Below are 14,235 nucleotides of genomic sequence, written 5' to 3'. Positions count from 1 at the left end.
TGGGCAACAGAGTGAGACTCCATCTCACAAAACAACAACAACAAAAGGCTGGGAGCGGTGGCTCACACCTGTAATCCCAACACTTTGGGAGGCCGAGGCAGGTGGATCACCTGAGGTCAGGAGTTCGAGACCAGCCTGGCCAACATTGTGAAACCCCATCTCTACTAAAAATACAACCATTAGCTGGGCATGGTGGCGGGCACCTGTAATCCCAGTTACTTGGGAGGCTGAGATGGGAGAATCACTTGATCCCAGGAGGCAGAGGTTGCAGTGAGCCAAAACTGCACCATTGCTCTCCAGCCTGAGTGAAAGGGCAAAACTCTAGCTCAGAACAGAAAACAAACAAACAAACAACAACAAAACAAAAACAAAAACAGCAAAAAACAAACAAGAAAGGTTACATTGTTTTAAAAAAAGATGGGGTGGTTCCCCTCCAGTGGCTCACACCTGTAATACCAGTACTTTGAAAGGCCGAGGCAGGTAGAATGCTTGAGCCCAGGAGTTCAACATCAGCCTGAGCAACTTGGTGAAACCTGTCTTTACAAAAAAATACAAAAATTAGCCTGGCATAGTAGCCCATGCCTGCAGTTCCAGCTACTTGGGAGGCTGAGGTGGGAGGATCACCTGAGCCTGGGGAGGTCGAAGCTACAGTGAGCGGTGATGGCACACCACTGCACTCCATCCTGGGCAACAGAGTGAGACCTTGTTTCAAAAAAATAAATAAAAGATTGGACGTGGTGGCTCAGGCCTGTGATCCCAGCACTTTGGGAGGCCAAGGTGGGAGAATCACCTGAGGTCGGGAGTTTGAGACCAGCCTGGCCAGCATGATGAAACCCTGCCTCTACTAAAAATACAAAAATTAGCCAGGCGTGGTGGTGTATGCCTGTGATCCCAGCTACTCGGGAGGCTGAGGCAGGAGAATCACTTGAACCCAGGAGGTGGAGGTTGCAGTGAGCCAAGATCAGGACATTGCACTCCAGCCTGAGCGACAGAATGAGACTCCATCTCAATCAAGCAATAAATAAATAAATAAATAAATAAATAAAAGGTGAAGTGTGGGAGGGGTTGCTCAGTACTCAGCATCAAGGATGAAAGCTGACTGCAGCCATTGTCCCAGTTGAGTTCAGTGGAATGTTCAGTTCAGCCCTGGGGATGAAAAGTACTTCCAGGCTCCTGTACTGTGCCTGCTCTTAAGGTCAGAAAGTGTTTTATTTGCATCTAGACCCACGTACCCCCTGCCCCTCTGCTCAGTGCTTGTAGCTCTCTCTACACTGTTATTTCATCTTCTCATCCCTGCTAAATCTTTGCCCTGAAACATGCAGCTCCCTTGATCTGAACAAATGCTGTGCCCCACTCTGGCCCCGAGTCCCCCATTAGAGCATCTGGAGGAGATACCTACCCACTTTCCATGTTTTCTTTCTTCCTTCATACTAAACACACTTTCCTCCTGTATATGCCTGGCTGCGCAAAGTAGAGTTCATTGTTAAAGACAGATATAGAAACAAATAGTTACAATACTGTTAAAGACAGATACAGAAACAAATATTTACAATATTGTTAGATATAGAAACAAATAGTTACAATATTATTAAAAATAGATACAGAAACAAATAGTTATAATACTGTTAAAGACAGATACAGAAATACATAGTTACAATACAATGTAACAAGTTTTATCATGGGGAGTAGATATACAATGAAGGTTGTGGTTTCTTATTAAAATGAACTCCAGAGACTCTCAAAGGAGCTATTTTCAGGAAAATTGTATTGTGAATTACATATGCAATTAATAATAATAGCTAACATTTTTTGAGCACTATTCTAGTTGCCTTGTGTGACTTAATCCATGTAAACCTCAGAGAGTAAGCCTAAGTGGTACATACTGTTATCTTCCCTATTTTTGAGTTGAGGAAATTTAGGCTCAGAGAGATTAAGCACACAGCTAGAGTGTTTGGGCCAGAAGTTGAAGCTGAATTGCTTGTCTTATCTCCAGAGCCTCCTTCATAAGCACTATAAGTTCTCTCCAATAATGGCCAGAAAGCAATATAATGAAGCTTATGTTCTTGCCGGAAAGTTTCATCATATCTTAATATTTTGCCATCTTTTTTTAAAACTTTTCAAACATAAAACAATATGGCTGTGCTAAGTGTAATGTCGGGTCCTGGACTGGATCCTGAAAAGGAACAAGGGCATTTATTTAAAAAATTGGTGAAATCAGAATAAAACCTAATGTTTAGCTGTACCAGTGTTAATTTCTGAGTTATGTTCATTTCTGTACCATGGTTATGTAAGATGTCAACACTGGGGGAAACTGGATTGAGGGGTATATGGGAACTCTTTGGACTACATTTGTAATTTTTCTATAAATTATCCCAAAATAAGACTTGTATTAAAAATGACAACGTTATGGATATGAAACTTCATTGATATATTTCTCCCATGGCCTCTTCCTAGAGATCATCCTCATCCAGAACGTGGTGTTTATCATTCAAAGGGCCTAACACAACTATTGCTATATTAAATGTTAGTCATGAGCAATGCAGAGGATTTCTCAAGGCACTTGAGTTTCAGTGAGGGATCAGGATCATGGATCTTCTGAGAGACTTTGCCCCCCTTTCAGACAGGGGCACTGCCAGGAGTCCCTCTCCCAATCAACCCAGTTTCACTCTCACCAACTACCCAGCCCAGACTTGGGCCCACTGTTGACCCCACAAAGGAGGCCACACCTTCCCTGCAGCTCCTGTCGCTCAGCCTTGCCTAAGCTGTGCACCACCCACTCACCCACATGAAGGCAGCTGGCTCTGAAGTTCTCTGGGCTTGAGGACAAAAAAAGACCTCTGTGAGGCTCTGTTACAGTCTAGGTCAGCAGACAAGAGTCCCAGGGCTCAGCCGTCTTCTCTAGGAGAGAAAATATTCATGCCATATAGCGTGTTCTAAGAGTTCCCACCGGAAGCCCAGAAAGTTGTGTATTTACTCAGCATTCAAGGTGTGTACCCGACCACAGCGCTACCCTAGGAGGCCCAGATCTAGGACAGGGGATGGCCCAGAGCTCTGAAATTTGAGGTATTTCCCGGTGTCTAACAGTCATTAGAAGGGCAACAGCTCTGAGACCTTATTCAACTATTTATTGAAATATTTGTTTTTCCCTATTGTCTATTTATAAAGGTAACTGGGAGGACAGAGGTTCACAGAGGCTGTCAAAGAAGAAGCCTAGAAAGCCCACCAGGGAGGGTGGGGAGGGAAGCCCTGGGACCTGATCAAGGCTGTGCAAGCCCGACCTGACCCATGACCTGAGGCTGACCCGCAACCTGACGACAAGGGAAGAGAAGACAGTAGGGCCTGGCCAAGGTCTCTGGGAAAATAAATAGGCTTATCTGTTGTCCTTTGACCTGCACATACTGTTCTTTTGCAGGGTAAAACAGACCTTCCATTTTTGGGATTCCTGAAAGGTGACCAGGTGAGAGCAAAGCCCAACGTCCTGGGGAAAAGCTCTCAGCGCAGTGAATTCTGCATTCAGAGGTAGGAAGACTCCGGATGTGAACTATTTCATGTTTGTTTTTTTTTTCTAAAATTACCGAAAAAAGAGGAATATCCACAGAAGCGGAAGTAGGAATGGGGAAGGCGGGGACGAGTTTAGACTAAGCTCTTCTATGGCCTCACTTCTGCTTTTGAAGTCCCACAGCTATATAAGGTAAGGTTACTTCTGTTAGCGCTTAAGTCAATATTTGAGGTGATAAGTCCATGTTTTCTCTGCTAATTTGCCTAATTTCTTCCGAAATTCCTATGAAGTGTACTGGATTGTGAAATTAGTTTCTTCATAGGGACACTTGAATCATGTTTCAAAGAAGGATCATTATCTTAGGGTACAATATCATGATTTTATGATAACATAAAACTAAGTCACGCAGCCCTACTGTCTTGGAAAAAAAAAACTTTCACAGTTTTAATAACAATTAGGATTATCATTGTTTATGTTTCCAAGTAGAAACAAAGTTTCTCATTTTATGTAGTCATGTGTGCTCCAAAGAGTTGTGGACTGGGAGCCTAAAGACCTGAATTTTGCTCCAGTTCTGCTGTAACCATCTATTTGATAGTGGGCCTCAATTTCCTCATCTGTGAATGAGAAGTGACACTCCTTTATTGCTAAGAGGCTGCAATCATTCACATTCATTAAGCTGGAGAGGAAAGTGGGCATATGCAAATGTAAAATCCACATGATACATAAACATATACTACATATGCAATGTATTCATGAAGGCATTATGATTAATAGTATTAAATGAGAAATGTTGATATCATAGTATTAGCAGAAGAAATTCTCTCTGGAGATAATTAATACTGAAGCTGGATGAATATTTATGGGACATTTGCCTTCCCAATTTTTCACAACGATTTTCAGGAAAGAAGTTTAGACAACTTTCCCTGGTAACTTTGTCTCAATGTCTAAAGGGTCTAATGGTGAGCAAAACATTCCTTTCATTTCAGCCACTGCTACCTTTGCTCTTAATCCAATGGGGTGGGGCAGAAAGGGCATGGATTTAGATAAGAGCCAGTCCTGGCTTGGCCACCTGTGCAAGGCAAATCACCCTTTAATCCCAGGCCCCTTTTCTATTAAATGAGGATAATGATAATGCCTAGAGCTAGTCTAGATGGAAAGTGCTTCATCAGGTGACAAAATGCTTATGATATCACAGATTCTGCAGTGTCATATTTATAGAAGACAAAGTGTGACCATTCTAAGATTTTAATCAATCGATTAACTTACTACAATTAAATGCAGCTACATAAAAGAATCAATCACATAAACATAATTTTTTTTTTTTTTTTTTTTTTGAGACGGAGCTTTGCTCTTGTTGCCTAGGCTGGAGTGCAATGGTGCGATCTCAGCTCATGCAACCTCCACCTCCCTGGTTCAAGTGATTCTCCTGTGTCAGCCTCCCTATGAGCTGGGATTACAGGCATGTGCTACCACGCCTAATTTTGTATTTTTAGTAGAGATGGGATTTCTTCATGTTGGTCAGTCTGGTCTGGAACTCCCGACCTCAGGTGATCCGCCCACCTTGGCCTTCCAAAGTGCTGGAATTACAGGTGTGAGCCACTGTGCCTGGCTAACATAATCTTTTTTAAAAGTTATATTTATATATACATATACGTGTAGATACACACACACACACACACACATAATTTTTTTTTTTTTTTTTTGAGGTGGAGTTTCCCTCTTATTGCCCAGGCTGGAGTGCAATGGCGCCATCTTGGCTCACTGCAATCTCCACCTCCCAGGTTCTAGCGATTCTCCCACCTCAGCCTCCAGAATAGCTGGGACTACAGGCATGCACTACCACACCCAGCTCATCTTTGTATTTTTAGTGGAGACGGGGTTTCACCATGTTGGTCAGGCTGGTCTCGAACTCCTGACCTCAGGTGATCCGCCCACCTCAGCCTCCCGAAGTACTGGGACTACAGTGTGAGCCACCGCGCCAGCCTATATTTTAACTTTTATCCTAGGTTCAGAGGTTCAGGTGCAGATTTGCTATATAGGTAAACTGCAAGCCATGGAGGTCTGGTGTACAGATTATTTCATCACTCAGGTAATAAACAACGTACTAAATAGGTAGTTTTTTGATCCTCATACCTATCCCATCCTCCACATGCAAGTAGGCCCCGTGTTTATTGCTCCCTTCTTTGTGTCCATGTGCACTCAATGTACATAAACATAATCTGGAATGAAAGAAGCCAGACACAGCAAAGTAGATGCAATCTGATTTTGTGAAGAGAGCTTCTAGGAGTCTGGTCATGTTCTATTTCTTGATCAATGTCTTGTTCGTGAGTGTGTTCAGTTTGTGATCATTCATCAGATTGTGAACATAAGATGTGTGCTGTTTTCTATGTACATATGTTATACGTCAGTGAAAAGTTAACATTTTTTGTGTTTGAAATGATGGATATACTGATACTGTAATCTGATCATTATATATTATAAATATCAAAACATCACTATATACCTCATGGATATGTACAATTATTATTTATTAATTTAAAAATGTTAACATCTTTTGATTTAGAAACATTAGACATGACAGATTTTTAAAAAAACAGCAACAGGCCAGGTACGGTGGCTCACACCTATAATCTCAGCACTTTGGGAGGCCAAGATGGGCAGATCACGAAGTCAGGAGATCAAGACCATCCTGGCTAACAAGGTGAAACCCCGTCTCTACTAAAAATACAAAAAAAAATTAGCTGGGCGTGATGGCAGGCGCCTGTAGTCCCAGCTACTTGGCAAGCTGAGGCAGGAGAATGGTGTGAACCCGGGAGGCGGAGCTTGCAGTGAGCCGAGATCACGCCACTGCACTCCAGCCTGGGCGACAGAGGGAGACTCTATCTCAAAAGTAAATTCATTAATTAATTTAATTAAATTAAATTTTAAAAAACAGCAACAACAAAATCTCCAGATATGCCAATATCTGGAAATAACTCCTCTTAATATTTTGGCATAGATTCTTCCAGAATTTTTTCTATAGGTATAAACATACATTTTACAAAATGGGATCATACCGTGCATCCTTGGGTAACCCAATTTTCTCACTGGATCCTATTTCACTCTTACAAATACTGACACACAAGAGTTTTTCTAACATCTTGGCTAAGTAGACAGTTTATTTATTTTTTATTTATTTATTTATTTTTAGGGTTCCTAAAACTGGATGTGGTGGCTCTAGGAGGATGCACCTCTTCCAGTCATCGGGTTTCCCCTGGAAAGACAGAACAAATTCACATTCCCACCTGCAGTGGGTGAGAAGTCCCCTTTCCCCCACATCCTTTCCAAAAATGGATATTATCATTTCTTTTCATCTTTGCCAGTCTGGAAGTTATGTGCAACCGAACACAAGAATTACAGAAGAGGCCAGGAGTGGTGGCTCATGCCCGTAATCCCAACACTTTGGGAGACTGAAGCAGGCAGATCACTTGAGGCCAGGAGTTTGAAACCAGCCTGGGCAACATGATGAAACCCTGTCTCTACCAAAACACACACACACACAAATTAGCCAGACATGGTGACACACACCTGTGGTCCCAGCTACTTGGGAGGCTGAAGTGGGAGGATCACTGGAGCCCAAGAGGTTGAGGCTGTAGTGAGCTGTGATTGCATCTCTGCACTGCACTCCAGCCTGAGCAACAGAGTGAGACACTGTCTGAAAAAAAAAGGGACAGCTGGGTTTTAAGAATCAGTTCAGGGATAGAACAGAATTGGGGCTCCATCCCAACTCTGAATGAATAAATAAAAGACAGTTTCTTCAGCTGTAAAATGGGGTAAATAATAGTCTTTCCCAAAGAGAAAAGCTCAATAGCTTAATCCTAGTCCTACCCACCCCCAATGGCTCTCCCTTCTTCCCAAACTCCTTTTCAATCTTGTCTCCTCCCAGCAACCTGAGGATCCCCATATGAATGTAAATTACATGACATGGTTTGTATCTGTGTCCCCATCCAAATCTCATGTCAAATTGTAACCTCAGTATTAGGGGTAGGGACTGATGGGGGGTGACTGGATCATGGAGGCAGAGTTCTTATGAATGGTTTAGCACAATATTCCCTTGGTACTGTATAAGGAGTAAGTTCTCATGAGATCTGGTTGTCTAACAGTGTCCGGCACCTCCCCTCTCTCTCTTCTCCTTCTGCTCTGGCCTTGTGAGATTCATTACTCCCCTTTGCCTTCCACCATGATTGTAAGTTTCCTGAGGCTTCCCCAGAAACTGATGCTTCCTGTACAGCCTGCAGAACTGTGAGCCAATTAAACCTCTTTTCTTTCTAAATTAGCCAGTCCCAGGTATTTCTTTATAGCAGTGCAAGAACTGCACTGATTAATACATCACACCACGTCATCTCTGTCTTAAAACTCTTCCCCAGCCAGCTGTAGTACTTAGAACAAAATCTAAACTTATCCTGGCTGACTTGGGTCCACCTGCTCTCCCTTTGCCTGCCCCACTGTAGATACGGTCAGGCCTTGATGTCCTTTGCCCACCTTTAAAAAATTATTATTGTGATTTACTTTTCAAATTTTTTTTTTTATTTTAAAATTTTTATCTTTTTAGAGATGAGATCTTGCTCTGTTGCCCAGGCTGGAGTGCAGTGGTGTGATCATAGCTCACTATAGCCTCAAACTCCAGGGCTCAAGCAATCCTCCTGCCTCAGCCTCCCAAGTAGCCCAATTAATTTTTTTTTGAGACAGAGTTTTGCCCTTGTTGCCCAGGCTGGAGTGCAATGGCACGATCTTGGCTCACTGCAACCTCCACATCCCAGGTTCAAGTGATTCTCCTACCTCAGCCTCCCAAGTAGCTGGGATTACAGGCAGGTGCCACCACACCCAGCTAATTTTGTACTTTTAGTAGAGATGGGGTTTCTCCGTGTCGGTCAGGCTGGTCTTGAACTCCCGACCTCGGGTGGTCTGCCCACCTTGGCCTCCCAAAGTGCTGGGATTACAGGTGTAAGCCACCACGCCTGGCCACTAATTTTTATTTTTTACTTTTTGTAGAGACAGTCTCACTATGTTGGCCAGTCTGGTCTCGAACTCCTGACCTCAAGCAATTCTCCTGCCTCAGCCTCCCAGAGTGCTGGGATTACATTGTGAGCCACTGTGCCCTGTCAGCCCACATTTTTGAGGCTGCACTGGCCTCTGGGTTTCTTGAATGGGCAGTCCCTCAGGCCTGTGTCTTGGGGTGCTCCTCCTTCCTCTCTTTCCTGTCCTTGCCAACTTCTGTTTAAAACCACATCCTCAGGGAGACCTTCCCAGTCCTCCTGCTATTTTCTCTCCCACCATCCTGTTTAGTCCCTTCACGTTCTTATTACTATGTGTAATGACATGTTTCTTTGCTTACTTTTGTGTTTTCTCTCCCCACCACCTGGTAAGCTCAATGAGAGCAGAGATAAGGCCTTCTGAGTTTGCTGCTATATCCTCCAGCACCTAGGCCTGTGCCTCATTGTACATGTTCAACAAGTATTTGTTGAATGTGTGAAAATAAGTATTTCAAAATAAAGGCTGTTGGAACTTTAAAATATTATGAACCTTGAAGGAGTGTGATTATGGGACTCAAGTTACATAAACAGGCAGCTGTAACCTTTGTCTCTCTGATTATAGATTAGCCTTCTTTCTTACCACATTGTTTTGTAAAATGTTGTAAAAGAGGGCCAGGGAAGATCCCTTCCACCTTCACTATTGATCTTCATTATAGATTCACTTCCTTCTTAACTTGCTGACACAGTCTTTACAATCATCTCATTGTCTAAGATGGAATGTTCTAATCCTACTACATTTCTTTGCTTTCTGCCTATATAAGCAAGACTTTAATTTTTTTTTTTTTTTTTGAGACGGAGTCTTGCTCTGTCGCCCAGGCTGGAGTGCAGTGGCCGGATCTCAGCTCACTGCAAGCTCCACCTCCTGGGTTCATGACATTCTCCTGCCTCAGCCTCTTGAGTAGCTGGGACTACAGGCGCCCGCCACCACGTCCAGCTAATTTTGTGTATTTTTAGTAGAGACGGGGTTTCACCTTGTTAACCAGGATGGTCTCGATCTTCTGACCTCGTGATCCGCCCGCCTCACCCTCCCAAAGCGCTAGTATTACAGGCATAAGCCACCGCACCCAGCTGACTTTAACTTTTTTACTTTAGATCACTGGCTCCATTTCTCTGAAGTCCATGCTTCCTGGTGGCTATTCCTGGCTTTGAGCTCCAATGAACTCTATACATAATCATATGTTCTAAATCATGTTACTTAAGGTTGACAAATGAATCAATAACTATTTCACTTTTCCTCCAGTTTGGTGGTGGGTAAACCCACACCCCGTAACAGGGTGAGATAGCCGCCAATTCTTTGTAACCCGTCCTTCTGAGCTGCTCTCTTCCTGATCTGAAATCTCCCCAGACCATTTCTGATCTCTCTTATCCCACATCCCCAAGTTGTTGACTGTATCACCTTCTGCAGCTCTGAAATGAAATATATACTGTCTTGTACTGTTCTTTTAGTGTTGGAAGTGCCTCCTGCCACCTTAGGGAACCATATATTAGTTTACACTAATCTAGTTTCTTCAAATGGCAAACTGTCTCAAGAGGGTGGGAGAGCTCAATAAAATATTCGTCCATTCCGCATTCATTTATTAAGCACCTACAAAGTACCAGTTATTATATTAAACACCTAGGGTACAAATACGAATAAGGTACAGCATTTCCGAACTTCAGGGAGCGCACAGTCTAGGGAAGGTAATATTATGTAGCAATTGCAGTGGCTTGCTACGTAAAAGACAAAGGGGGCCAGGCGCCATGGCTCATGCCTGTAATCCCAAGACTTTGGGAGGCCAAGGTGGACAGATCACTTGAGTCCATCAGTTCGAGACCAGTCTGGCCAACAACCCAGGGGTTTAGTAGAAACCCCATCTCTACTAAAAATACAAAAATTAGCCAGGCGTGGTGGTGCATGCCTGTAGTACCAGCTACTCAGGAGTCTGAGGCAGGAGAATCGCTTGAACCCAGGAGGCAGAGGTTGCAGTAAGCCAAGATCGCACCACTGTACTCCAGCCTGGGTGACGAAGTGACTCTGTCTCAAAAAACAAACAAACAAAAAAGACAAAAAACCACACAGGGGAAGGATACTGAACCCAGTCTGAGGGAAGAGCAGGCTTCCTGGAGAGGTGCCATCTGATCCAAGTGAACCAGATAAAGAGGACAAAGGCATTATCAGAAGAGGGAACAGTATCAGCCCAGGCCTGATGGAGAGCAGCACTCTGTGGGCAAGGCAACAGTCAGCAGTTTAGTGTGGTTAGAAAATAAAGTGCAAGTCAGAAAGTGCTGAAAAATAAGTCAGCGAGATGGGCTGGTGCCTGTTCAGGGAAGCTGCTGGCAGTTAAGGTCGGCAGTTTGGACATTTCTATAGAAAGAGGTCACTGAACATTTTAGCCAGGAATGGAGTGGGAGGTGTTGGATTTGGGGAGGACGCGTTTGGAGGCAGGGAGATCTGGTGAGATATGACCAGGATCTGCCCTGGGTCAGTGGTAATGAAGAGGGAGAGTCAGGCATAGGTTTAAGAACCTTTAAGAAGTAAAACTGGTAGGACTTCATTATTGATTAAATGTGGAACAGATTAGAGAGAGAGAGAAAAAGAGAGAGAGAGAGAGAGAGAGAAATCAGTAGCTTGAATGACCTCATTATGATGGAATCCCATCGACAAACAGAATACCAGGGAAGAAGTTTGGTAAGATGAGGGACATGAGGTGACACTTAGGTTTGGGATATGTTGAATCTGAGGTGCTTGGGGGACGTACAAACAGCTTTGATTTTGAGTTACTTATTTTTGTAATATAATGGCAAGATGTATGGTTTGCGGATTAGCATCTCCCTTCACTGAGCTCACCTGTATTCAGCGGTTAGTATATTTCACCATGGTAGGTGATAGGGGTACCCCATCCAGGTCCCTTTTACCCCCAGCTGCTGTGAGGGCTGGCTGATGACAACTCACAGCCCCTTCTTCTCCTGGGAGTCATGGCTCCCAAAAGGCAGTCTGGCCCAAACATACAAAAGCTCGGCCCCCAGCATCAAGGGGGCATTACCTTTGCGGTGCACTTTGGGCTTCCCGAGCTCCCTGGAGGGATCAACCTGAAGCTGGTCTCCAGCTGAGACCACATCCTTGCTTGTCTTTCCCCAAACCCACCCTGTGCTCTCTTGCCTCCTCACTCCCCTCCTCCTGAGACCACTGCCCCAGTGAATCACTTGCTCAAGAATCCTCCTGCTTCTTGGGAACCCCACCGGAGACACAGGAGAAATTGGGCAGTTGGGATTTGGTTGGCCACAGTTTCAGGAATCCACAGATGTAAAGAGGGGCTGAAGGTGAACTTTATTCCTCTGGACAGAGCTGGTAGTGAAATGAACGACAGTGGGATTGCCTTTATCCACAGTACAAGGTCATTTGTGTCATTTTTATTAGTTTTTAGTTTATTAGTTTTATTAAACCACAATTCTCAATCTCTGAGTCAAAAGCATTTGTCAAAATCCCTGCTTACAGACTATTAAGGTTCCTGAGTTTGGAAGGAGTTCTTTTTTCCTAAATTCCATGTTGTCCTTCCCTTCTTTACTCTCCGTGTTTGAAATGATGTCCCTGAAAGCAGGTGCTCTTTGGTGGTTGAGATGGACCCACCCGGCACCCCTAGATTGGATCCATTTTCTCCCTTGAGCTCTTGTAGTATCTTTTTGCTTCTCTAAAGTAGCGATTCTGGACACTGTCCATGGAACTGCCCATGTGTTGCCTATTTAGTCAAAGAAGACTCAAGAACTGAGCATAATTCAGAGTTAACATGGCCTTCTTCTTGTTATCTCATCAAACGTGCTTACAAAATATGTATTGAATGATAAAAATGAAAGATTAAATGAATGAATGATCAATATTGCCAAACCAGGCAAGTTCCATATAAACGCAAATTGGTTTTCACTGTGCAATGTCCTTTCGCTGTATGTCTGTTTAATCCGTTTGCTCCATCACCTCCAATTGGTGGCAAAGACTACATCTTCTATTTCCCTCTTATCCCTACAACAGACTATAGAAATCGTGTTTGACGGAATAACTAGTCAGTCAGTCAACATTTATTGATCACAAACTATTTTAAGGGTATTTTAAAGATGGAGATTTAAAAATAAATAAAACACAGTGGTCTTTAAGGAGCTCATGATGGGCTGAGTATACAATTTGTTCCTAAATAGAGTGACTTGTAAAATACATAACTACACATTTGGTTTAATATGTGTTCCTTTGTAAACTTCTCATAGAAATAAATTCACAAATAATTAAAACATTCGTTTGCAGACTATGTGACTTAATTTTGTCAGCAAATATGGCCGGTATGCCAATCGGGCTCTGGCTGTAAGTGCAGTCAACACATTACTGTTTAGCTAAAAAGGCAAAGTTGCTGGTTCAAGTCCTACTGTGTGTACCTGTAGGGGAACTAAGGTCCCCACTGTGGGATGTGTGTGAATCTGAATCTAAATTGCAGGCTGGAAAGGCTTACTTTCAACAGCATGCTTCTTTAAAGTTCCGACACTAGGTTCCTTGCTTCAGGCTTTGAAATGAAATCAAAGCTGGCTTTGGCCTTGGCTTTAGCTTTGGTCTAGTAATAGCCTGATAGGTACATCTACAGTAGCTTTTTTTTCTTTTTTTATAACTCTTTCCCTTGAAAGACAGGAACATTTCGAATTTCTCGGTCTCTGTGAGGTGAGTCATGCATTTTATAGGCGCAGAAACTGAAAGAGGAGTGGCTTGCGTATGGTCAGATGGCAAGTCCAAGAATCTGGTGAGTCCAGCCACCCAGGGCCACCCAGAACGACTTGGCCTGCTGCCTATCCTCTTGTCCCTCCACTGCACTAGGCATAAATGTCAGTAAAGAAAGGAAGTGTGGCCCATTGAGAGAAAATGTGGCACAAGCCAAGAGTTCACAGCACCGGAAGAGGTAAAGGCAGATCCAGGTTGAGGCTCTGTTCTGCCCAGTTGATGATGAAATACTGATAGTGGATTTCTTCCTTTTCACCTGTTCCTGCCCCACTTGCCTCTGAAAGTCAGCCAGCACACTTTCCTCAGCAAATGGGTGGTGGGTTCTGGGCCAAACAATGTTATAATAAAAGCAAAAAAGGTAAACTATGCCATTGGCTCTGACTGCCTTAAAGGGTTTTTGTTTCTAAGCTGGAAGACATGCTTTCTTGTACTTTCCCTGTGGGGATGGAGGCATTTTACTTGTCATGCATAGAAATTCTCCTACTTTCGGGAGCGCAAATTAGCCCAACCTTTGTGGAAGACAGTGTGCCGATTCCTTAAGGATCTAGAACCAGAAATACCATTTGACCCAGCAATCCTATTGCTGCGTATATACCCAAAGGATTATAAATCATTCTGTTATAAAGACACATGCACATGTATGTTTATGGCAGGACTATTTACGATAGCAAAGACTTTGAACCAACCCAAATGCCCATCAATGATAGACTGGATAAAGAAAATGTGGCACATATACACAATGGAATACTATGCAACCATAAAAAAGGATGAGTTCATGTCCTTTGCAGGACATGGACGAAGCTGGAAGCCATCTTTCTTAGCAGACTAACACAGAAACAGAAAACCAAACACCGCATGTTCTCACTCATAAGTGAGAGTTGAACAATGAAAACAAATGGACACAGGGAGAGGAATATCACTCACCAGGGCCT

The sequence above is a fragment of the Trachypithecus francoisi genome, unplaced genomic scaffold (genome assembly GCF_009764315.1).
Source record: "Trachypithecus francoisi isolate TF-2019V2 unplaced genomic scaffold, Tfra_2.0 Lachesis_group5, whole genome shotgun sequence".
NCBI classification, from domain to species: Eukaryota; Metazoa; Chordata; class Mammalia; order Primates; family Cercopithecidae; genus Trachypithecus; species Trachypithecus francoisi.
The sequence above is the reverse complement of the archived record's forward strand: the minus strand, read 5'-3'. Positions refer to the sequence as shown.